This window comes from Myxine glutinosa, chromosome 11 (genome assembly GCF_964187855.1).
Source record: "Myxine glutinosa chromosome 11, kmMyxGlut1.1, whole genome shotgun sequence".
Classification (NCBI taxonomy): domain Eukaryota; kingdom Metazoa; phylum Chordata; class Myxini; order Myxiniformes; family Myxinidae; genus Myxine; species Myxine glutinosa.
Window position 1 is genome coordinate 57,472,023 of NC_136271.1, and position 26,741 is coordinate 57,498,763.

Sequence of the window (26,741 nt, forward strand, 5' to 3'; positions counted from 1 at the left end):
ATTTATTTATTTATATATATATATATTTATATTTTTTTTTTATTTTTTATATATATATATATATATATATATATATATATATATATATATATATATATATATATATATATATATATATATATATATATATATGAAGACCATAGAATTATAACAAGGCTGTCACATTTTAGTCATTTCGAGAAAAATGTGAAAAATATTTTGAAAAACGGGGAAAACAATAAAATGTGACTTAGCCTGGTTATAATTCTATGGTCTTCATATATATATATATATATATATATATATATATATATATATATATATATATTGTTACGGACACGACTTAGATGTTATGATGGGCTGAGCGGAATGGCCGCCGTGTTCGCACAGTTTACCCGATTCCACCCGACGTTGACCAAATCGCGCTATGCTAAATCAATGAAGGAAAGGACACAACGACTGGGATTAATGAAACGACACAAGGGGTACAGTTCTCAAGACCTCCGGAGGAGGATATAATTGGTGATGCAGAAAAGGGGTAGATTACAAGGTAAGAGGTAAAGCACAGAAAAGATGGGCACTTAGACACAGTCTTATCTTATCCCTGACAGACCACAGACAAACGGAACAAGACTGACTTACACAGGGATTGATGGCAAGGAAGGACAGGCAGTCGATAGCACAAGGTGCACCTTGGCTCAGGGGCAGAATCAAACACGGTCCCGTCCAGAGATGCGGGGAGGTATTGCAGCGCTCGGAGGTGGCATCTTCTCTCTCCAAGCTGAGGGCGCATCTGACGTCACCTCCCTCTTCCTGCGCATGCTCAGCGGGGAGTGACACGCCCTCGGCTCGTTGGCTCCGCCCCAGATGGAATCGGTCCGCCGCTTCTATTGGGTGCGGGGGGTTACCGGGCTCCGCCCTTGACGAGGAGCTGACAGCGAGCCCCTATGTGGTAACCCCGTCGGAGCACATGTTCGATGGCGGCTAACCAAGCCGGAGTGAGGACGCGCACTCCCCATGCCGCCGCCGTTGTTGTTGTTGTTGCTGTTGTTGTTGTTGTTGTTGCTGAACCGTGAGGAAGAGCTGCGGGGAGGTATTGGGAGGTCCTAAACTTCCTAACGGTGCCATACAATCACATTCTGGTGCAACGAAGAGTCAGAATTAATGGAAACGAGTCCTTAACTGACATAGACTAAGAATAACTAGCAAGATGTCCTATAGTTGTCTACGTGAGATGCGGTGGACCTGGATGCGACATTTAATGGGGGAAATAGGGGAAGGTCGGGTCTACAGAGTGTTGTTTACAGAAAATGGGACTAGGGAATGGGGGATTGGGGATAGTTGGGAAGTATTGGAGAAATAGGGGAATATTTACAAGCGGATATGGATGGAGGCCAATCTCATATCCGCAACATTGCACCCTTCTCTACCTCGGGGCGTCCCGACCCGATAAATTTTTACTTACTTTAGTGTGGCACTCAGATGTAGTTCCCTCTACTATTAACTCAACCCTGAGTGCGACAGTTTTACAGATGTTCACAAATGAGTAAATATGTCCCCCTGCGACGTTGCACCCTTCTCCTCACAGAAACACACCCACAGGATAACCGAATCGCGGAAAGAATCCTCAAACTAAACATACAGCCGGTAGGGAGCATTATTTACACAAGACTGATATTTACACTACGATCCAGGACCTGTTCTTTGAGGAACACATGCAGATGTTATGCATAGAGAGAGAGCACGCATGCCAGCATCGATACACCAACCCACGAGTGCCCTGTGGCCCTACGGCCTTTAATAATGTGCAGAGCACCCCGTCCAAGCACCAAAAGCACCACCCCATACACACAGTCAGCACCATCCGGTGCACCAATAAAGTGTTCATAGTCACCGGTGGTGTCGCAGCCGGCCGATGTTCTGCCGCTGGTCTTGCCTTCATGGAGCACTTGGCCTTCTGGCTTCCTTAGAAATAAAGAAAGGCGCCAACCGCGTCCATTTCTACATTGTGGCCATCAGGGGGGCCAACTATAAGTGGTTCACCTGTATGGCATAGGTGCCACGTTGACCCAGAGGTCCATCCACGGGTGGTGCTTGCCCGCAAAAGAACTGCGGTCCATGGTGGGCGGCCACAAAAATTGCGGTCCATATGGTGTATCGATCCAGGCAGCAAGCAGCGAAAGTACAGGCCCACAACTGCAGAGCCAGCACCTCTCTCTCCTCTCTCTCTGCCCCAAAGCCAGATCCTCGGAGGTGGGAGACAAAAGAAGACAAGTGAGTAAGGTGGTAAGGGCGCAAAAGTGCACGCAATACAAGGTAATGCACACTGGGGGCACATGGGAACCAGGTGAGACAGGTACGTTCCTACCGTACGCCCCCCCCCCCCCCCCACCAGGTAACCTACATTGCCTCTCCCTTACCCCTTACGGTATCCACAAAACACAACACTACCCATAAACATCTACTTTACACATCAAACAAACGTCCCTACTGTCTTCCCCATTCCTCCCATAAACCAAATTCGTCTTCTCTCCCTCCTAACCAATCAAATTTGCCATTTCCAACTCTCATCAAAATTTGCCATCTCCAACTCAACATCAAAATTTGCCATCACCAATTCATCATCAGTCCCTCCTAAGGAGGGAGAGATGGAATCACCCCAATGTCTCATCCACGTCGTGATGCATCTCACAAATCCAACAGCAATTCTCATTTCCTGCAACACAGGACAAAGGAACACAGGTGTGGAGTCGTCATCATCACCTCAGGTAAGTGGCTGCGTATGGTGCGACAGGTTCATCAATCCTAACTATCTTCTAAATGACTTTAACAACTTTACATTACCCGGGGTCTTTCCCTGCCAATCCATTGGCCAACTTACACTATGGGTTCTAAAAACCAATTCCCATTGACCAAACTGTGGTGCTTCTCAATTTGGGGTCTCACTCCCCCGATTCATCTCCCGGTGCCCTCGCACAATTTCTGGGCTGTGACGTGTAGCTCTCCCAGCAGGTCTACCCACCTGCACACCTCCACCACTGTAGTTGCCACCCGAGCTTACCTGCTCCTCACCCTAACCTAACTAACTGGGGAAGGCCCTCTCGCACTCTCACCCCCTCAGTGCCCTCTCTGGCACGGGCTGCCCGATCCACACCCGGGATCCTCAGGCACCCACTGACACTAACGGCTCCCAGAGCCCACCTGCGGCCTCACCTGGCCGACATCCTCACAGTGGTGGAGTGCCCAAACCAACTACACACACTAACAGGCTACACGCCCAGCCATTTCCACAACACTAATGCACCCATCCACAATACCATTCTGCAACCACACCACAAATGCCAATATCCAACCACAATTTACCTATACCCTCTACCTAACACTTACACTACCCGCCCCGGGTACTCGTGAAAGGGGTCCACTCTTCCCCCATCCACACCTTCGCACCATGCACACCACTCCGTACCACTTACTCCAACTCTCTCCACACCACTCATTCTCTGCTCCATGTATTCCACACACCTGTACTTGCACACCTGTGCTCTCATACTTGGTGCCGCCTGCACCCTTCTCTCCCCCAAGCGCATTCGCGCTGATCCACAACACTCACGACTCATACACTGCTCCACACACCTGTCCAGTTCTCACACAGCATCATCTCATCTAACTACTCCCCTCTGAAACTTGCGCTTCCCAGTCGTCCCTTCAAACTATTGCGCTCCCTCGTCATTATCAAACACTAAGCTACTACGTCCCCACTACAGGTATCGGTCACTATCTAAACCTTAACGTTACCTAATGTCATCTTCGCTAGATCCCTAACAATATAACCTAACCCACCCGGGCTAGTTTTCACTGCCATACGCCCCATAATCTATAGCGCATTTGCCCCCCCATTTGTGAGGGATGACAGAGTTGCCATCCCACCACATCGGGCATCTCCCACTACCAATTTTGCACATCAAATTTCAACAAATCAAAAATTTGCCAATCACTACCCATCATCTGCCAATCATTACTGCCAATCCTTTGCCAATCATCAAATTTTGTTTTTCTAATTTCGGGTCCAAAACACTATCCTCGTCATTACAGTCTACTTACTAATGCCTCTCGGTGCGCCAATTGACTTCTAAAGCTCGGCTTCGTACAGCCAAGCCATGAATGCGGGTTGTTTGGTGCCAGCGGCTGGATACGTCCCGCATTCGGGGCAGGGACGGGGGCTTACCCGGGCCGAGATCCCATGCACCACCTCGGCGTGGAGCCATCCAATGTCCCGATCTCGACCTGCCGGCACGTCTCAACAAAAAGTGGTCGCCATGACGACCCTTCCTATCGGGCTGCCCGCTCCGCCTAGTGGAGCACGGACGCGGCCGTTCAAAGCGAGGCCCAGCGTGGATCGCATACGGCGGTCCTTTCGAACCTGCCGTGGCTCGGATCCCCGCTGGTTCTCGCGGCACGCGAAGCCCGGCACGCACCGAGGGCCCGATTCGGCTATAAGTCGTTCTAACCTCTAACCCGGTTACCGTCGATGCTTCACCTGCATGCTTACATGCATACGCTACCCCTTTCTTGCTCATACATCCAGCCGTTTCCATGCTCCTCGTCGTACCTTCTCTAACACACCCAGGTACACTCATTCCACTCCCAGCCTTGGTCACACACCTGACCACCGAACACTTTGGCACACATTCGTTGGTCGCACACCTCACCAACACACCTCTTCGCGCCCCCTCCTCTGTCACCTCCTCTGTGACAATCACAGGTGTGCCCTCACTCGCACACCCAACCACGTGCCTCACGACCAATTCCAGCGTGCATTCCCACACACGCTCTACCATTCCAGGTGTGCATCCTTCCATTCCAGGTGTACATCCTTTCTCACCTGTCACAACCAACTCACGCTCCGTGTCACTCTTACTACTCTCACCTCCACTCTTGACAGCGCACTCACCCTTACTCTCGACAGCGCACTCTTTCCTCATGCACCCGTCCGTTACACACCTTTCTCGCGCACACTCTTGCGCACACTCTCCCGTCACACACTCTGTAACACTCACCACAGGCGTGCATTCTTCCTTACTTTTGACAGCGCACTCTTTCCCCATGCACCTGTCCGTCACACATCTTTCTCGCACACCCTCTCCCGTTACATCCTCTGTAACACTCCCAACAGGCGTGCATTCTCCCTTTACACCCTCCGTAACACTTCTCACTACGCGCTTCCATGTGCTCCCTCGCACACGCGCTACGACCGACTCACTCTCGACAGCACCCTCACTCCTTGGCACGCACTTTTTCCTCACACACCCCAGAGTCGGACTTTCTCGCACACCTCCTTTTTCGCACACCAGACCTGTCGCACACTTCACCAACGGCCTCTCACGAACACCCGGGTCCATCTCGACCCCCAAGCTTCTTAAATCACCTGGCGCATCATACGCACGACCATATTGGTCACCACTTACACCGGGTCCTCTTCCTCTTCGCTTCTCCTCCATCACCTGCGAATCCCTCATCCGGTTAATGAGCACATCATCACGATCCGAACACAGACTTTGGACCAATTCTTTTACTTCCTCCTTTATCTCTTTCTTATCCTCTCTCCGTCGCTTCTTAATTTCGCTCACCCCTTCTTCCACTTCTTCTAATTTCTGCTTCACCTCCTTCATCTCCTCGTGCGCCCCCTTAAGTTCTTCCTCTAACTCCACCTTATTTTTTTCTATGTGCTCCCGCACCTCCCGCTCTTTAACCTCCATCACCTCTACCACCTTGTTCATTTTCCTCGTCAGGTCCTCATGTACCGTCTGACACTCTTTTTTAATTACCCCTACGTCCTTTTTCATCTCCTTCTGTGTCGATTTAAAACCCTCTATTACCGCTGTGTTCTTCTTTACCTGGTCCCCCAACTCCTTTTGTCCCACTGTCAGCTGTTCTACTCCCAGCGTCAACTCCTCTATACCACCTTGCAATTTTACAGTCCCCTTTCTCACCTCCTTCTCCATGCGCTCCTTACAGTGCCTCACCTCCTCGCGCACTCCTCCGACCTCACTCACACCTCTTTTGATCTCTTCTCCCATCACTTGCATCTCCTGCCCAGATGCCACCCTCATCTGCTCCATTTCCTCCCTGTGAGCATCCAATTTAGTTTCTACCCCCATTCTGACCCCCTCTATCTGCTGCCCCATTTGTTTAACTTCCCTTTCCGCTTGGTCCCTCATGTCCCTCAATTTGCCTTCCATACTGTTTTCTAACCCCTCTAACCCCTTTTTCATCCCTTCCATTTGATTCTCCTGAACGGCCATTCTGTTTTCTACCCCCATTAACCCCTCCTGTATTTCCCCTAATCTATTGTCTAATCCCTCTATTCTACTCCCTAACCCTCCGATCTGGGCCCCCATCCTTTGTTCTAACCGTTGGCTATTGGCCCCCATGTCCTCCCTCAATTTCTCGCTATTGGACCCCATGTCCTCCCTCAATTTCTCGCTATTGGACCCCATTACCCCCATTTGGCCCTCCAATCGCTCACCCTGAGCATCCATCCGGTTCCCCATTACCCCCAATTGCTCACTCTGCAGTTTGAGGGACGCCTGCATTTGCACCATAAATTGCTCCATGAGGGCCTGCATTTGGGCCATCCCTCCCACTTGTGCAACGGGTGCGGCCGCCGTAGCTATGTGCGAGGCGCCATTTTGCGCGCCCGCAACCTCGTGCGCGAGGACGCCATTTTGCGAACCTGCCGCCCTCACTGCTTCGCTCTCCTCATGTCCCTCAATTTGGTCCTGGATCGACCCTGCCTCACTCTCCTCTACCGGAACCCAGCCGTCTTGATCTGCCATAGCGCGACTTTCAAAATTCGGGTTTTTATTTTTGTAAAACAAAATCAAATTTCGCCGTTAATAATTTCGAGCACGTGAAGCGCGCTTCGGGTCCAATCCCACTTCCCGACACCAATTGTTACGGACACGACTTAGATGTTATGATGGGCCGAGCGGAATGGCCGCCGTGTTCGCACAGTTTACCCGATTCCACCCGACGTTGACCAAATCGCGCTATGCTAAATCAATGAAGGAAAGGACACAACGACTGGGATTAATGAAACGACACAGGGGGTACAGTTCTCAAGACCTCCGGAGGAGGATATAATTGGTGATGCAGAAAAGGGGTAGATTACAAGGTAAGAGGTAAAGCACAGAAAAGATGGGCACTTAGACACAGTCTTATCTTATCCCCGACAGACCACAGACAAACGGAACAAGACTGACTTACACAGGGATTGATGGCAAGGAAGGACAGGCAGTCGATAGCACAAGGTGCACCTTGGCTCAGGGGCAGAATCAAACACGGTCCGGTCCAGAGATGCGGGGAGGTATTGCAGCGCTCGGAGGTGGCGTCTTCTCTCTCCAAGCTGAGGGCGCATCTGACGTCACCTCCCTCTTCCTGCGCATGCTCAGCGGGGAGTGACACGCCCTCGGCTCGTTGGCTCCGCCCCAGATGGAATCGGTCCGCCGCTTCTATTGGGTGCGGGGGGTTACCGGGCTCTGCCCTTGACGAGGAGCTGACAGCGAGCCCCTACGTGGTAACCCCGTCGGAGCACATGTTCGATGGCGGCTAACCAAGCCGGAGTGAGGACGCGCACTCCCCGCGCCGCCGCTGTTGTTGTTGCTGTTGTTGTTGTTGTTGTTGTTGCTGAACCGTGAGGAAGAGCTGCGGGGAGGTATTGGGAGGTCCTAAACTTCCTAACGGTGCCATACAATCACATTCTGGTGCAACGAAGAGTCAGAATTAATGGAAACGAGTCCTTAACTGACATAGACTAAGAATAACTAGCAAGCTGTCCTATAGTTGTCTACGTGAGATGCAGTGGACCTGGATGCGACATTTAATGGGGGAAATAGGGGAAGGTCGGGTCTACAGAGTGTTGTTTACAGAAAATGGGACTAGGGAATGGGGGATTGGGGATAGTTGGGAAGTATTGGGGAAATAGGGGAATATTTACAAGCGGATATGGATGGAGGCCAATCTCATATCCGCAACAATATATATATATATATATATATATATATATATATATATATATATATATATATATATATATATATATATATATATATATATATATATATATATACAGTCATACCCCGTTTTATGCCATTTCGACCCACGTCAAATCCGACTTTACGCCACTCTTCTAGAGTAAATTTCAGTTCAGCGAACGTCGTTATGTGCGACTTTACGTCACTCCTATGGACGTGAAAAAAATTAAATTTTTCCCTAAAATTATATTTAAAATAAATAAAATAGTACATAAATTAACAATAAAAGAAGCTAAAAAACAATTTAAAATACAATAAAAAGCACATTAAAAATATAAAATAAATGTATGTACAGTATACTGTACTGTACGGACGCGTAGCTGCTGGTTCTCATTCAAAACAAAGGCGACGCCATATGCATTTTGTCCTGTGCTGCGGTCGCGTGCTTGCTTTGCCTTTCGCTGGTATTTTTGTGATTATTCCTTTACTGTGTAAAGGTTCCTTTACTGTGTAAAACAACCAACGTAACGTGGCAACGGCAAAACATGACGATGCCGGCTCGGACGACCGTCCGTGGCAGTCGTCACGTCACGTCACCATGCAGAGTGTGCAATGTCTGACGAGATCAGGCCCCATGGCCCATGGCCCATGTGAAACGAACGACCGTGTCATGCCTCGAGCCGGGGTGCCTCGTCGGGCACCTCGCCGGCATCCGGCGTCGACGAACCCATCGACGTGTGCATGTGCAAATGTGCATGGATTTGTAATTTGCTGCGAAGCCGCAGCCTCCTCCAGTTATTTACTCTAGTTTTACGGTGTTTGTCTTCATTTTAAGGCATTTTTAAGACATTACGCCCGGTTTACGCCAAAAACCGAGTTACGTCACGGCTTATGGAACCAATTAATGACGTAGGCCGGGGTATTACTGTGTATATGTATATGTATGTATATATATACAGGGTGATTGAAAAGTAACGCCCTATTTTAAAATATTTAGAGATTATTTATTTATTGTAATATTTTTCTCAAATTTTTAGTGTTTGTTCCTTAATGTATGAGAATTTAATCTGTGTTGGTTTTTTTTCAGATTATTTTTTGTTTGAAATTTGGAAGCCCTACAAACATGGCTGGACGTCTTACCCTGCAGGAGCGTGCCCAGCTAGCGGCACGTTACGAAGTTTGGAAATCCGTTGTTCAAGTGCAAAGATGGTGGAGGACCATTAAAGGAGCACATGCTCAAGTTGAGGCAAAGACGATCAAGAATTGTCATGCAAAACTCATGGCTACAGGATCTGTATCTGATACTCGAAGAAGCGGTCGCCTTTCCAAGTCCAGTGACCCGGAGGCAGTGCAAGCAGTTCAAGAAATGTTTACACATAGCCCAAGAAAGTCAATTCGACAAGCAGCAAGGGAAAGTGGGCTCTCCTTTCACACAGTACGAACTGTGCTCAAAAAGGAGCTTAAATGGCATGCTTGGAAGCCGCACTACTGTCAAGCACTCTCTGCTGAAGACTGCGACATTCGCATGGAGTTTGGGGAGGTGATGCTGGCTTGGTATGAAGATTGGTCTGATCTCTTTAAAAATATCCTCTGGTCTAATGAAGCGGTATTTCACATCGGTGGGTTTGTGAACCGTCACAACTGCTATTACTGGGCAGGAGAAGATCCTCGTGTTATTTCTGAAAAAACGCAATATCGGCCCAAGGTAACGGTGTGGTGTGGAATGACTTCGGAAAGGATTGTAGGTCCCTTCATTCTTCGCGATACCATGAATGCCAAAAGGTACCTCACCATGCTGCAAGACGAAATCTGGCCAATTATCAGTGCTTCGGAGAATGTTGAAGATTTGATTTTCATGCAAGATGGCGCTCCTCCACATTTTGCTATTGTTGTTCGTGAATGGCTGAATGCCCACTTCCCTGGGAGATGGATGGGTCGTCGTGGTCCGTATGAGTGGCCAGCGAGGAGCCCTGACTTAATACCATGTGACTTTTTTCTTTGGGGTTGGGTAAAAGAGCAAGTCGACTGTACCAAACCAACGACTTTGGAAGAACTTGAAGGGCGAATACGAGAAGTTATGTCTTCCATCCCACAAGAGGTCCTGGTGAAATCAGTTGACGCGGTTCCCGGGCGGCTTGAGAAGCTGGTGGCGAATTCTGGTGCCCATAACGAATTTTAAATAAAACGTCATGCTATACGCTTTCTTCTTATATCCATTTCTTGTAAAAATTACAGTTAAGAAATAAATTATAAGTATTTTAAAATAGGGAGTTACTTTTCAATCACCCTGTATATATATATATATATATATATATATATATATATATATATATATATATATATATATATATATATATTGTTACGGTTCTCCGCCGCCCTTCTTACCCTTACCAAGGAGGGATTAAGCCCCTTGTTCTTTCTGGGCCTGGCGGAACCGTGAGACTTGGAATGCCTCTTCCGGGCAAACGCAAGGTAGGGTTTCGGGACCAAGTCTCGCTCGTACCTAAAACAAGGTAATGCAGCATGAGGGGCGCGGAAGCAAGCCTCGCACGAGCCACGTGTGATTTGGGTACACCGAGCGGATTGAGTACCACGTGGTCCGTGCAGTTTTCTAGTAGTGGAACCCGATTCGAGCGATTCTACTCGTACCATGCTTGGTCAATGAGGAAAACACGAGAACGATCTAATGGAAGGAAGAACACAGGTTTAATTATTACTCCCACATATGTACAATGATCGGTAGACGCAGAGACACAGAGCAGCACTTAAACAGTCTTATTCTTAACCCCCAGACTCGGGCCCATCACACTCACACAGGGAATTGCAGGCAGGTTGATGTTCAGGCCAAACGCGCCGAATTGGTTGTCCAGGAACGGCCCCGTCTGGCGCTCCACGGTCCCAGCACATCCCACGAAGAAGGCAAGCAGGCGGTGGAAGGATCCTCGTAGCGCGTCTCCCGAACAAAAGGCAGCCGATGAGGGAGGAAGGAAAAGTACACGTCTCTCAGCGCGGCTGGCGGTTACACAGCGCGTAATCACTCACGTAACTCAATGCACTATACGCGGCTCGGCTTCAAGCTCAACGGAGCGTCACTTTCATATGAGCGCGTATCCTGGTTCATGCGCGCCTTTCTCCACTCAATGCCAACTCAGTCCTCGTACCTCAATTGCTGCTCGAACTCCACTGCTCAAAAAGCGCCCGTCTTGAATTCAACTTCTCCTGGGGGCTTTGGCAACGGCTTATATCTACACGCCCCGAACCTTCTTGAACCTTCTCGAACCTTCCAACCACGCTCTGTGACGCAGTGCTGCCGCCACACCCTGTGAGCCCTGATTGGCGGCTCGCGCTTACCGTCAGCTTCTCTGCCGCCCTCATTCGGTCCCGCCCCGACCCTCCTAGCCGGCCTCGTGTTAATTCGCGCCAAAAAGCCAAAGGCAGCCCTAAGAGACGTAAGGCGATGGAGGCGGCATAGGACAATGGAAGCGATGAAAGGACCTATTCTCCTTACTCTACTCAATGCAGAACTAACACAGGAAAAGGACTAAGTTCACAAATACTAAGAAATAACTGAACTATCGCGAGGCTACATGTTGTTTGTGTGACTAACGATGAGGGGAAATTTAACCTTTATTATAGAAAACTCAAAACCGCAACACTACCCCTCTCCCTCGTCAGACTCGTCCCCGAGTCGAACCTACAAAAATTGGAACGACCGGTTTTGAGAAAGATCTGAAAATTATCTTTTACTTTTACATGTGACATATAGATGTGGTTCCCTCTAACATTTACTCTAACCCGTGTATGCGACAGTTTTAAAACACTAAATATGTCCCACCTATTGTGTTGAGTAGCTATTCTAACAGAATCACGCCCACAATTAACCGAATCCGGAATTTGTCAAACTAAACATAGAGCCGGTGGGCAGAATTTATAATTATACAAGCACAAAACCTACTCTTATTTACAGTTCTATGACCCAGGACCTGTCCTTTTTGGAAAGAAGATTGGAGGGGAGAGAAAGTACAGCAAAGCACAAAAACACACTCAAAAGTCATATTTGCTGCTTGCTTCTTGCATCTTGCTGCTTGCATCTTCTGTGTGCATAATATCAAACCGGCAAGCCCCCGGACTGGCATACAGGCCATTCCTGCACTTCAGGGCTAATTAAACTTTCAAATATTCTCGTCCCTAGCACACCATCATAAAAATACACAAATAATTCGTTTATTGTATTTCATTGCCAAGCAGGGCCAACCCTATGTGGTCCGACTGTGTGACATTAGTGCCACTAAAACAAGTGGTCCGAAGACGCAAGGTGAATTTGCAGCAAGGTACTGCACAGCAGAGGTGCAAGGCCACAAAACTTATGGTCCATAAGTGTATGTGGTGCATCAAAGTGTTTGTGTCAGCAAAGTGCTGCACAGGTGCAGCAAAGTCATAACAAAGGGATATGGCAGCAAAGTGCGGTGCAGTTCAGCTGCACAGATGTAAAAAAAAAGTGCAGCAGGGATGCTGCACAGGTCGATGGTGCTGCACAGTTCCACCTCCAAAATGGTCTTGGGGTGGGGGGAGAGACAAAGCACGACCAGCAAAGCGGAAAGGGCACAAAGGTACACAGCAAAACAAGGTAATGCAGCATGAGGGGCGCGGAAGAGTGAGCGGAGCAGGCTCGTCCCTAACCGTCCGTACCCCCCAACGTCGGCTTACATTACCCTAGCCCTTTTGATATTTACAAATTCGTCTCTACGTCTTGTCTCCCATATCCCCCTCTAATTCCAAATTCGTCTCCCAATCCCTCCCAGGAAGGAATGGAACAAACACAATATCCCAATACGTCATGATGCGTCTTACGCTCAAATAGTTCACTTGGCCTTGGTGCGGAGCTTCGTCCTCCTCGGTGAATGGCTGTGGATGGCGCGAAGGGGATTCCTCAATTCCTAACTACACTAATGACATTTACTTTTAAACTACCCGGGGTCATACCCTGCCAATCGGCCATCTTTAAACTATGTGGTTCTTAAAACCGAATTCCCATTGTCCACTCTGCGGTGCCCATGAAATTTGGGTCTCACTCCCTCAAATTTTCACACTGTGCCCTTGCACAATTTCAGGCCTGTGTCGTGTGGCTCCCTAGCAGGTCCAACTACCTGCGCATCTCCGCCACTGAAGTCGCCACCCGAGCTTACCTGCTCCTCTGACTACCTAAACTGGGGAAGGCCCCTCCTGGCACTTTACCCCCTGATGCCTACCTTGGCATTGGGCAACCCGGGTCCTTCCCTTGGATCCTCGGGCCCCACTCAACAACTCACAACTACGCTAACTGGCTCCCGGAGCCTACCTGCGGCCTCACCTGGCCGACAAACTACCAGTGGCGGAGTGCCCCAATAACCATACGCACCAATTAAACCACACGCCCAGCCATTTCACTGACTCATGCACCCAACCAAAGCACTACTTTGACACTACCTGCACCACAGGTGTCAATATCCAAACAATTTACCTAAGCCCACTACCTGACTTTACACTACCCACCCCGGGCTTTCGCGAATGGGTTCCACTCTTCCCCCATTCAGTCCTTCGCACCATGCATTCCACACCTTTTATTCCACACCAAGCATTCCACACCATTTATATGCACACCATTTATCTTACACACCTCTTTTCTCACACACCAAATTCGCACACCTTTTATTCTCACTCCTCAAACACAGCTCCATTTGTCTTCCACACACAATTCCTCAAACACACAGCATCATCTATCTAACTCTTTGCACACCTTTTATTCTCACTCCTCAAACACAGCTCCATTTGTCTTCCACACACAATTCCTCAAACACACAGCATCATCTATCTAACTGCTTTTCCCCTAAAACTCCTGCTTCCCCGTCGTCCCATTAAACTAAGCACTCCCTTCGTCATTAACAACCATCTAAACTACCTACGTCTCCACTATAGTTCAGATGTCCCTACTTAATTCTCATGTCTCTAAGGTCTTCTAATTCCCTATCAATTATCCTAGCCCTCCATCGGCTGGCTTCGGTGCCCCATAGAGGTAACCATTACTGGCCCCCCATGTGCCTCTCACTGCCATCCCCCTAAACTAATGCTCATGGGCCCTGACCGTGTGAGGAATGGTAACACTACCATTCCTCCACGTAGGGTACACTATTTCCATCAGTCCGCTATACTCGAGCCTCTTTGTGCGGAAATACATCGTCACAGCTCGGCTTCAAAAGGCCGAGAAACAGCAGAGCATTTTTTATTTATTAATTTTTATCAGGAATTGATAAGTGTCCTATAATCAAGGTTTGTGCCAAATTTCATGCTTTAGGAAGATGTGAACAATGATTACACCCATCTGTTCCATATTCGGGTCCGCTCGAGCAAGGAGGCTTGCTTCGATCTCTCCACAGCATCGAAGTCCTTTCCAAGGGTGTGGTGCTGACCGGGCCGCCGTGGTGTTCGCTTTACAGCCCGACCGAATATTGTCACTTCGTGGCTGCTTTCCGCCGCCGAAATCCAGCACGGCTTGGGCGATTCTGCCCCTGTTTGGAGAACACCCAGCGAGGCCTTCATCGGGGCCGAGGGAGCAAGGCTTCTGCTGCCGAAATCCAGCGCGGCTTGGGCGATTTTGCCCCTGTTTGGAGAACACCCAGGGAGGCCTTCATCAGGGCCAAGCGAGCAAGGGTGTGTCGGGACCTGGTTCGCGCCATTGACCGAGTGGTTCGCACCAACCGGAGCTGTTTTCGGATGACGTGCTGATGTCCTTGGACTTCGCGCCAGGCTCTGGGCCGACTGGGCCGACGTGGTGTGTGGTGCTGATATTTTGAGAGGCTTGATTTAATACCCCAACCTCTCAACCCCACCTCCTTTTCTGCTACCCCACCGTTATTATTTGCTCGTATTTTTTAGTGAAAGCCCACAATATATTGTATCCTCATATATATGTGCACATTATATATATGTGCTTATATATATGGACTTCCGCTTCCGGTCCGCTCGAGCAAGGAGGCTTGCTTCGATCTCTCCACAGCATCGAAGTCCTTTCCAAGGGTGTGGTGCTGACCGGGCCGCCGTGGTGCTGACTGAGGAAACGTGGTGTGGTGCTGACCGGGCTGATGTGATGTGGTGCTGACCGGGTCGCCATGGTGTGGTGCTGACCAGGCTGACGTGGTGTGGTGCTGACCGGGCCGACGTGTGGTGCTGGCCGGGCTGACGTGGTGTGGTGCTGACCGGCTTGGTGCTGACGAGGCCCCCGCAGCCGTGATGCCCCCCCCCCCCCAGAACTTCCATGTTTTAAACGTTTCCCAGTGTGTACCCTGGATTAGAATAGGTACACCGTATCCCTGCGTGTCGTAAGAGACGACTAAGAGGGTTGGCGTCAGGAAGGGCATCCAGCCATAAAAACATTGCCTCAAAAAGAGAACCATGACAATTACAACTACATATGGGCAGGGTACAGCCCGAAGTGGAGATCGGTTTCTGAGGTTTGGGACATGGAATGTAGGGACAATGACAGGGAGACCAGGAGAAGTGGTGGAAGTATTGGTCAGAAGAAGAGTGGACATATGTTGTGTGCAAGAGACGAGATGGAAGGGAAGTGGTGTGAGAATGGTGAAGGGTAGGCAGGGACAGAAATACAAGTTTGTGTGGCAAGGGTGCCTGGAGGGCGTGAATGATGTTGGTGTCCTGTTTTCTGAGGAGTTTGTAGACAGTGTGGTGAGTGTGACTAGAGTGAGTGATAGGTTGATGGTGGTGAAAATGATGATTGGAAAGCTCTTGGTGAACGTCATCTCGGGATATGCTCCGCAGGTTGGTCGGAGGGATGAAGAGAAGGACAAGTTCTGGTGTGTGATAGAGAAGCTGATGGAAAACATGAAAGATGAGGAAGTTGTTGTGGTAGGAGGAGACCTAAATGGACATGTGGGAAGGAGTATGGATGGTTTTGAGGGAGTTCATGGGGGTTACGGATATGGTGTGAGAAATGGAGAAGGTGAAAGGATTTTGGAGTTTGCTGATGGAGCTGATTTGTTGATTTGTAATACTCAGTTCCAGAAAGAGGATAATAAGCTTGTTACATACACGTCAGGTGGGTCGACGACAACCGTTGACTACCTAATGGTGCGTAGGCGAGATAGCGGGCACCTCCGGGACACAAAGGTGATCCCTGGGGAGGAGGCTGTTTCACAGCACCACTTGGTTGTCTGCGACATAAGGGTGAAAGGTGCGCGGAGAGCTCGGCGGGTGAAGTACCAACCGAGAATGAAGGTGTGGAGGTTGAAAGAGGTGACAGTAAGGGAGGCATTAAAAGAGAGGCTGAATATTGTAGAGGATGATGTGGTTGAGCTTGAAAGTGGTTGGATGTCAATGAAAGCTTGTCTGTTGGGAGCCGTTGGTGAGGTATGTGGATGGACAAAAGGACCACCGAGGCACTCGGAAACATGGTGGTGGGATGATGAAGTTGGAAAGAGGATTGACGAGAAGAGGAAGAAGTTCAAGGAGTGGCAGAAGGCGAAGGGTACGGGAGCAGAAACAGCAGAGCATGAAAGTTATAAGGCAGCCAAGAAGGCTGCAAAGAAAGAGGTAGCAAAGGCGCAGGAGGCATGTAGGAAAATGTTCGGAGAACACTTGGATTCGGAAGAGGGTCAGAGAGCAGTACTCAGGATTGCAAAGCAGCTAGTGAAAGATAGGTGTGATGTGATGGGGGTGAGTTGCTTGAAGGATGAAGTGGGACAAATCGTTGTGGACCCAGATGGAATTAAAGGAAGATGGAAAAGATATATGGAAATGCTGTTGAATACAGAGAATGAATTGTATGGCAACATAGAGAGTAACCCAGTTTTAGGACCAGCAGAGAAGATAACTGAGAAGGAAGTTGAGGAAGCGATAAAAGCAATGAAGAGTAGAAAAGCGGGAGGGCCGACGGGAGTTGTGGGAGATATGTTGAAGGCAGCAGGAAGTTGGGGTGTGAAGAGAATGACAGAGATCTGTAATCTGGCGGTGAAAGAAGGCCACATTCCAGTTGTTTGGGAACTGAGTACCCTCGTCCCTCTATACAAGGGGAAAGGTGATCTTCTAGAGTGTGGTTCGTACCGAGCGATAAAGTTATTCGAGCATGGAATGAAGGTATTGGAAATGGTGTTGGAGAGGAGGATAAGGAACAAAGTGCAGTTTGGATTTATGCCAGGAAGAGGAACGACAGACGTGCTTTTTATTGTGAGGCAGTTGCAGGAGAAGTACCTGGAGAAGAGGAAGAAGTTGTTTCTTGGGTTTGTTGATCTGGAGAAAGCATTCGATGGGGTTCCACATGACGTTGTGACATGGGCATTGAGGAAGTTAGGAGTGGAGGAATGGTTGATCAGAGTAGTGATGGCAATGTACAAAAAAGCGCGCACAGCTGTAAGGACGAAGGACGGGAACAGTGGTGAGTTTGAGGTGAAGGTGGGAGTGCACCAGGGGTCTGTACTAGGTCCACTACTATTTGTAGCTGTGATGGAGGTGCTGGCTCAGAACGTAAAGGAGGGTTTACCGTGGGAGTTGTTGTATGCAGATTTTCTGGTGTTGATTGCGGAAAGTATGGATGGACTGAAGGAAAAGATGAACAAGTGGAAGGAATGTATGGAGACAAAAGGTCTGAAGGTGGATATCTGAAAGACGAAGGTGATGGCAAGTGGTAAATCATGTGGTGAGGTGAAAGAACTGGGAAGTGGCCCTGTGCTGTGCAGGAAGGGTGTCGGAGTGAACTACATTCAATGTACAATGTGCGCTGAGTGGGTTCATCAAAAATGCAGTGGTCTGAGAGGGTCATTAACCAGTGTGGCAGCTACATTCAAATGTAAGGTGTGCACAGAGGGAGCTGCAGATGGAGGAAATGTTGAGTTGGATCTTGCGGCGTGAAGCTGGAAGGTGTGAAAACATTTTGCTACCTCGGAGACATGCTGAATGGAGAAGGTGGATCAGACTCGGCAACGGTTGCTGGAGTGAGATGTGCATGGAAGAAGTTTCAGGAACTGAGTGGCGTGCTGACGAGGAGGGGAGTGTCGTTTGAGCTGAAGGGAAAGGTGTATGCTGCATGTGTGAGACGTGTTATGATTTATGGGAGCGAGACATGGGTAATGAATGTATAGCAGCAACGAAGGCTGGAAAGGGTGGAAATGCGAATGGTTCGGTGGATGTGTGGAGTGTCGTTGAGAGAGAGGAAGACAAATTATGAATTGCGAAAGATGATGGGAATAGAGCCTGTGATTGATGCTGTGAAGAGGAACAGGTTGAGATGGTTTGGTCATGTGTTGAGGAAGGATGAAAGTGTATGGTTGAGAAGAGTGATGGAAATGAATGTCGAAGGAAGTAGAGGACAGGGAAGACCGAGAAAGACTTGGCTAAAGATGGTCGAAGAAGAAATGCGGGCAACGGGGTTGACAAGGGGAGATGCAGAAAATAGGGCAAAATGGAGAAGATTGTCATGGGGGCCGCAAGGCTAACCCCCGCTCTTGCAGGGAAAATGGCCTTAAAATGCCTGTTGTATTATATTGTTGCAGATATGAGGACTGTATTTTTTTGATTGTGTGTATTATGAATTATTGCTTGAGTCTGGCCCCTCCTGCCTCCAGTGTTGTGTAAAGGTCAAAGGGCGTCCCGGTAGTTAATTCCATAAAAGCACACATTGAAGGACACGATAAAACCCTTGTTCAGTAGTTTATATCTTTATTATGTGTTTTAGGGTAAGGCCTTGTCTTCCATTAACATGACACTCCATTGCACCAAGTGAAAAAGATAGATTCCCTTCATTCACATTCCCAAAAACCTCCATTTCCCCTTTTGTCAATTGCCATTCGCATTGCCAACCAACAATTGCCGCCATTGGCCATGAGGCAGGGTTGGGGAAGAAAGGCGTGCCCGCCCGTCGTCATCAAGGGCGGAGCCAGAGGGTCGCGCGACCAACCAGGGCCGAGGTGAGCACACCGATGGGCGTGTCCTGAAGGCCGGCGGCTTAATCGCCGGCGGCGTTATAAAAGCGCGCGCGCAAGAGTGACCAGAGAGGGCTGAGCTGCGTGGTGAGGTGCAAAGAAAAGAGCTGGGTCGTCAGATGAGAGCTGAGCTGCGTGGTGAGGTGCAAAGAAAAGAGCTGGGTCGTCAGAGGAGAGCTGAGCTGCGTGGTGAGGTGCAAAGAAAAGAGCTGGGTCGTCAGAGGAGAGCTGAGTTAAAAGGGTCCAAGAGAGAGCTGGGTTGTGAGGTCCAAGAGAGAGCTGGGTTGTGAGGTCCAAGAGAGAGAAGGGAGATCATCCAGCAGCGATTCTTGTCCAAGAGGAGGGAGATCATCCAGCAGCGATTCTTGTCCAAGAGAAGAGATCATCCAGCAGCGATTCTTGTTCAAAGGAGATCATCCAGGGAAGCACAAAGCCTGCTATTCGTCGCCTTGCTCGCCAGCAGCAGCGTCCACAGCAGCAACAACACTCAACAGCCGCTTGGGGCCTGGACGGCGGTTTTGAGCAGGGCCGCGAAGGAACGGCGGCTGCCCAACGCGCCGATCGTGCTGCCGGACCCGTTGGACCTCCCTCTCCTTCCAGCCAATCCACTCTGCAATTCCCCGTGTGAGTCCGTTTCTGTTTGTTCTGTCCTGGGTAGTTAATTAAGTTTGTATAAGCTAGTATTTTCACTGTGTCTCTAAAAAGCTTCTGTATATTATTTTCTTATCTTTCCTTCTCCTTGGTTATTTTGAGCCTGTAAATAGTAAATAAATTTAGTAGTATTTTCAACCTTTGTTTCGTCTTCTTATTCCTTTTCTTCACATCCGTCGTCTTTGTCTTTTCCATATTGAATAGCTGTGGCACGATACGGCCAACGTCGGGTGAATCGGGTGAATCGGGGAAACTGTTAGGCCGCGGTGCCTCCGCTCGGCAAACAACATCCTTAACCGCGGACCGTAACAATATAATAAAGGAAATTATGTTTTACACCAAAGGAACTTGAGACAATGTTTATCAGCAGGGTTGAGAGTGAAGAAGATTCATAGAGTTTTAAAGTTTAATCAAAGTCATTGGTTGAAAACATATATTGATTTTCATACAAAGAGAAGAACAGAGGCAAAGACAGATTTTGAGAAGGACTTTTATAAATTGATGAATAATGCTGTATTTGGAAAGACGATGGAAAATGTTAGGAATAAACAAAACTTAAGACTTGCTACATCTTGGAAACAAGCAACAAAATGAATTAATAGACCCAGTTTTCAAAGAGCAGAGGTGTTTTCAGAGAACTTTTGTGCTATTCATTTGGTTAAAGAAAGTATTGAAATGGATAAGCCTATTTATATTGGAACATGAATTATTGATTTATCAAAGTCATTAATGTATGATTACTTTTACAATAACTTAAGGAAGAAATATCAAAATGATGTTAATCTCCTTTATATGGATACAGATAGTTTTATTTTGAAAATTGATACAGAAGATGTTTATTCAGATATGATTGATGATATTGATATATACGATACAAGTAATTACAAGCCAGGTGATAAGTTGTTTTCTTTAAAAAATAAAAAGGTTATTGGAAAGTTTAAGGATGAATTGGGGGGTAAGGTAATGAGTGAATTTGTAGGATTGAGGTCTCAGGCTTATGCTTATAAATATTGTTATGTCGGTAGGGTAAAGCAATATCTTGAGTCAGGTAGATCTGAATAGGTAACATGCTTCGACTGTCGCGATAGGGAATCTACCTTGTAATAAGTTGTGTGTTAGTCCGGTTTGTTGGGTTAAGATGTATACCTGTGAACATACCAGGATGTTCGTGTGCTAGGTAGTTAGGAATTAAAGATAACAGCCCCTGTGTGTCAAACCTGGTCGTCAAACCTTTGTCCCTTATGGCAATGCACACCAACATAGACACTTAGACAGGCCCTTAGCGCAACATTAAATAATTCCCTTCCCTGACAGTGACTTCGGAAGGAACAGGCAAGGAAACCAGGCCAGGACACCGCTGATGATGGTCGCCGCCAGCTACACCTCCGGCAGGCCTAGCCACATCGAGTGCCATGAGCTATGACCACGCTACAGGCCTGTGATTCGGTGAAGGGCCCTGATTGGGTGGCGCGCCAAGGCTGACGTCACCGCCGCAAGGCTATATAGGGGCGTGCCGAACGACATTTTCCCTCTTGCAGCTCCCTCTTGGATCTCTGGCAGTTAGTCTTGCACATCCGGCTCTTCTTGCTTGCGCAGCTTCCTCTGGCAGCTCGATTTCTCTTGCGCACGTCCTTCCCTGGCTGTCTTGTGCTCTCTGCGCTTTTCCTCTTGTTCTTGAGAGGTCCTGGTGGTCTTGGCTCGCCATCTGCGTGGTGCTTTTGGTGCTTTGGGGCCTCGTGTGCGATCCGTGCTTCTGGAGCTTGGAGTGGTGCACGGACCTCGTGGTGTGCGACCGATTGGAGCTTGGAGCGAGGGACCTCGTGGTGTGCGACCGATTGGAGCTTGGAGCGAGGCCTGGTGGCGCGCGAGCGGGGCCAAACGGAGCCGTGTTTGGACGGCAGACAATACAAGACGACAGGCGAGATAAGGCTGCACCCACACCCCATATTTGCATTACACGACGAGACAATTCTTTTTTTCGTAACTCATTCCTGTGTCTGTTTCTGAAGTGAGTTGTGGGGACGTCCCAATTTAGGACTTTTATTTAATATCGCGTTTCCCTGTCCCGACCTTTGCAAATAAACCCTTGTATTATTTTCCATTCCCTGCAAATCTTGTGCCGTTTGAGTTCGTTCACCTTCCACAGGTACGCGCTTTTACCACAGCTTCCACTTTCCTTCTTCCTCCCGCGTTTTATAGCCGAATCCGTGTTTGGTCGTCGCCTCATTTAAATCCGTTCTGGTCCATCCGCGAGCCCTGGTATTAACTGAAGGGTCCGCGTGACAATATATTGATAATAATATTGAAAAGAGTGATAAAAGTTGAAAGGAATAAAGAAAAATGTTATTAAAGAAACAATAAACGTTGAAAATTATTATAATTGTTTAACTTTAAAGAAAGAAGAGTTCAGAAAAATGAATACGATAAGAAGTTATAAACATCAATTATACTAGGGCATGCCCGTACTATATATATATCTAAAATTATATCCCCCCCCTCTATTTACATGAAATGGTTTGGTCCAAAGCGAACGGCTTGCGAGTACGGTGACAATCCCCCCCCTCTATTTACATGAAATGGTTTGGTCCAAAGCGAACGGCTTGCGAGTACGGTGTTTTTTATCGGACCCGTGGAATTATAGATAGTAGTTTTAATTAGTTTTAAAACATAGTTTAACGGCAACATAGTTTTCCAACGTGAAATAAATGAATACGCTCTCAAATGTGCCGTCCGAGGCAGAGTCTGTTCGCCACGTTCGGCACACGTGATAGCTCGCTGCTCTCTGATTGGTTGAATCGTTTTTTGGACATAGCTCGGTAACTACTTGTCCGATTAATATGAAACCTTGAAAAGGCACATCCTCGGGTCCCCAGCAATATACCTGGCAAGTTTAAAGTATATCGGACCCGTGGTTGTCGAGAAACAGCGGTCACAGACATACAAACATACAAACATACACACAGAGATTACTGGAATTATAGATAGATACAGAGGAGGTGAATAAGAAGGCATTAGGAGCTTTTGATGATTAGAGGTTTATTTTGGAAAATGGAATTGATAGTGTCCCTTATGGGTATAAGTATTAAGATAAATATAAGTGATAAGATAAATATATAAGTGATAAGATAAATATGTAAGTATAAGTGATAAGATTAATATATAAGTATAAGTGATAAGATAAATATATCAGTATAAGTGATAAGATAAATATATAAGTATATGTGATAAGATTAAAAGGGGGGTTAGGGATTTTAACGGGCTACCGCCTCCTTTTTTTCTAATATATAAATGATAGAACCAAGCATTAACCAGACTAAAGAGTGGAGGTATATACAGCCTTGGTATATAAATGGAAAACATCATGAATGTGAGAAATATCAAATAAGTATTATTGAAGAAATAACAGGGGTAAGAGTAGGTAAAACAAATAAGCGAATAAATTTAAATACGAATAAGTTAAAGTCTCTAAGAGGCAACATCCTTGAGTGGACTGAAAACTTTAATGGTTGCCAAGAGATTGAGGGGAAAATAATTTACTACAATCTCAAAAGGACATGTGGCTCAGGAGGTGCTCAAACAAGAACATTAAGAGAAGATTATCATTTCATATCAGCTCAACGGCGATACCTAAACCGAGAGTTAAATTCTAATATAACATTTGTCAATATTCTAGATGGTGATTGTTCTTCAAAGAGAATTAAGTTATTACCTAATTAAGTTATTAAGTTATTATTAAGTTATTACAGGTCTCTGTATGAGTATAATGAAAAATGGGGGGAGTTAATAAGTTAAATGCAGGGAGAAAAAGGGTGTAATTTTTCAAGCCTGGCATGCCTGGCATTTCAAGCCATGGGCAAGGTTTAGGGAAAGTGGGCTGGGCTTAGTAAAAGGTGGGTGGGGCTTAGGGGGGAGAAAGGGGGGGGGGCGTAAAAGTCCAGAGGGGCGTAATTTAATGAGAAAAAAGGGGTGTAATTTTTCAAGATAGGTGGTTTGAGTCAATAGGTTTCCATACTTTTCCCCATTGGCTTCAATGTTAAATTTGAGGTGAGCTAGAACCTATGAGTAGTAGTCAGGTCAATTGAGGATTTAATATTTGTAAATAGGTTGTCCCAAAAGAGGGTGAAATCTGGTTGAAAATCCAGTGTTATTAAGTTGTTTTTTTTAGCTATTTCCCCATTGGCTTCAATTTTAAATTCTATGTGTTTTAGTAGTTGGTAAATTAGCTTCGTAAAAAGTGGACGCAATATTTTGAGAGAAAAAGGGGTGTAATTTTATGAGAGAGGGTGTGAGTCAATAAGTTTTTCCCTTTTTCCCCATTGACTTCAATGTTAAATTAAATGTGTCCCAGAACCCAAGCCAAGTTAATGGGGAAAACTCAATAAAGGTCATCTCTGGGTCATCCAGGTATGGGGTTTAATCCAGTTTTATCCAGTTTAATCCCACCCGCGGAAAGATTTTTGTGCTAAAACAAATATGGCGGCCAAACCACGACCGATGACGTCATAATTCTTATTAAAAATTATACAGGTGGAGTTGCACCAGAAGGGGCGCAATTTTTTGGGTGAAAATTTCCTTTCAATCGGACCAGCAGTTGCAGAGAAAATCATATTTATTCTGTGCGGACAAACACTCAAATGCAATACCTCCTCCTCAGGCGAGAGTAAAAAGGGGCGCAATTTAATGAGAGAAAAGGGGGTGTAATTTTATGAGAGAGGGGGTGTGAGTCAATAAGTTTCCTTAATTTTCCCCATTGACTTCAATGATAAATTTAATGTGCCTCAGAACCCCCCTTTTCCCCCTACTTACATCTCATCCTATATTTCTCCATATCTCCATAATATCTCTCAAGAACCCAGAGGAAAATAAAATTCCACCTCGAGATGTGGATTTTTGAAATTGACAACTTCAAACCAGAGGCAAATCAAGTTCCATTCCGATTCTAGTCGGTTTAATAAGTGAGACCAATTTGCTTTTGCAATTTCCCTTCTACCCAGGAAGCGAAGCGATGTTCAGAACATGTCTACACTAGAGTTTCTCACCAGTGGAACGTGGTTTTTAAACTGCCCCATGTTTGACCTGTTTATTCATTCCTTTGCCGCGTCTTATCGTTCCTCTTGGTGTGTTTGTGAACGTGCATTTTGTGTTTCTTTAGCAATTTGTCTTCTGTTGCGTTTGGTGTTATTCTTTTAACGTTTATTGTTTACCTTTTAGTCTTTCGCTCTCTTTTGTATTTTTTTTTTCCATTCATTTTTTTTTTTTTCCCACCTGCATTTTGGTAGAAATCTTCGTTTTGTTGTGAGAAGACATGCAAGTCTTCGTTCTTTGTTGTGAAATGTCTGGTATAAAATAATGCTTTAACAACTGGAATTTAGGAGGTTGTTACCCCCACCAGAGGAGAGGGTATTGCATTTGAGTCTGTTTGTCTGTTTGTTTGTTTGTCCGCACAGAATAAATATGATTTTCTCTGCAACCATTGAACAACCAACCAACAACTATTCTTGAGGTCAACATAGGCCAAACGGTCAACATAGGCCAAATTTCTAAAATTGTCAATTTTCATCCGATTAACTTAAACTTTGAAGATGATTTGCATATCAGGTCAATTAATTCAACCACCAATTTATTTTTGAGGTTAAAATGATGCTTTACTGAGCGCCATTCTACTTTGTTCTCTAAGTGTCGTTCTATGAGTGATTTTTAATTTGTTTGTCCGCACATAATGTGCTGATGTCGGCCAAAATATGACACCTGGTGGGAGCCAGTATTACACGTTATCTTTTTTCAACCGAGCACATCTATAAAGTATGTTCCATTACCATGTAAGCACGTCTATAAAGTATGTACTACTACAATGTGAGAAAGTCTATAAAGTATGCACTATTACAATGTGAGGAAGTCCATAAAGTATGCACTATTACAATGTGAGAAGGTCTATAAAGTACGTACTATTACAATGTGAGCAAGTCTATAAAGTACATACTGTTACAATGTGAGCAAGTCTATAAAGTACATACTGTTACAATGTGAGCAAGTCTATAAAGTACGTACTATTACAATGTGAGCAAGGCTATAAAGTACGTTCTATTACAATATGAGCAAGTCTATAAAGTATGTACTATTACAATGTGAGCAAGTCTATAAAGTACGTACTATTACAATGTGTGCAAGTCTATAAAGTACGTACTATTACAATATGAGCAAGTCTATAAAGTACGTTCTATTACAATGTGAGCAAGTCTATAAAGTACGTTATATTACAATGTGAGCAAGTCTATAAAGTATGTACTATTACAATGTGAGGAAGTCCATAAAGTATGCACTATTACAATGTGAGGAAGTCCATAAAGTATGCACTATTACAATGTGAGAAAGTCTATAAAGTACGTACTATTACAATGTGAGCAAGTCTATAAAGTACATACTGTTACAATGTGAGCAAGTCTATAAAGTACATACTGTTACAATGTGAGCAAGTCTATAAAGTACGTACTATTACAATATGAGCAAGTCTATAAAGTACGTTCTATTACAATATGAGCAAGTCTATAAAGTACGTTCTATTACAATGTGAGCAAGTCTACAAAGTATGTACTATTACAATGTGAGCAAGTCTATAAAGTACGTACTATTACAATGTGTGCAAGTCTATAAAGTACGTACTATTACAATATGAGCAAGTCTATAAAGTACGTTCTATTACAATGTGAGCAAGTCTACAAAGTATGTACTATTACAATGTGAGCAAGTCTATAAAGTACGTACTATTACAATGTGTGCAAGTCTATAAAGTACGTTCTATTACAATATGAGCAAGTCTATAAAGTACGTTCTATTACAATGTGAGCAAGTCTACAAAGTATGTACTATTACAATATGAGCATGTCTATAAAGTATGCACCATTACAATGTGAGCAAGTCTATAAAGTACGTACCATTACAATGTGAGTGTGTCTATAAGTGGTGCACTTTTAATAATGGAGTACATGTATTAAGAAAGTGAATGCATCTATGAAGTATGTATGGTAAAAATACGTCTACCTCTGCAAAATACGCAGATCGATAAAATATGTACAATTTGAATGCGAATCTATGAAATAAAAGCGAATAGGTC

The 26,741-nt window shown here is 46.2% G+C and overlaps 1 protein-coding gene across 9 annotated transcripts in view; it reads left to right on the plus strand.

Moving 5' to 3' along the window:
- The window catches only part of LOC144894280 (extracellular sulfatase Sulf-1-like), a 101,979-nt gene that overhangs the window by 32,831 nt on the left and 42,407 nt on the right, over positions 1-26,741 (plus strand). Inside the window, exon 1 of one of the 9 annotated variants that reach the window (XR_013624966.1) lies at positions 15,275-19,603. The exons of the other annotated variants lie outside the window; for them this stretch is intronic. The gene's annotated coding sequence lies outside the window, so the exon portion shown is untranslated. Of the gene's footprint in view, positions 1-15,274; positions 19,604-26,741 lie in introns of those variants that run through there. 9 annotated transcript variants of the gene reach the window in all.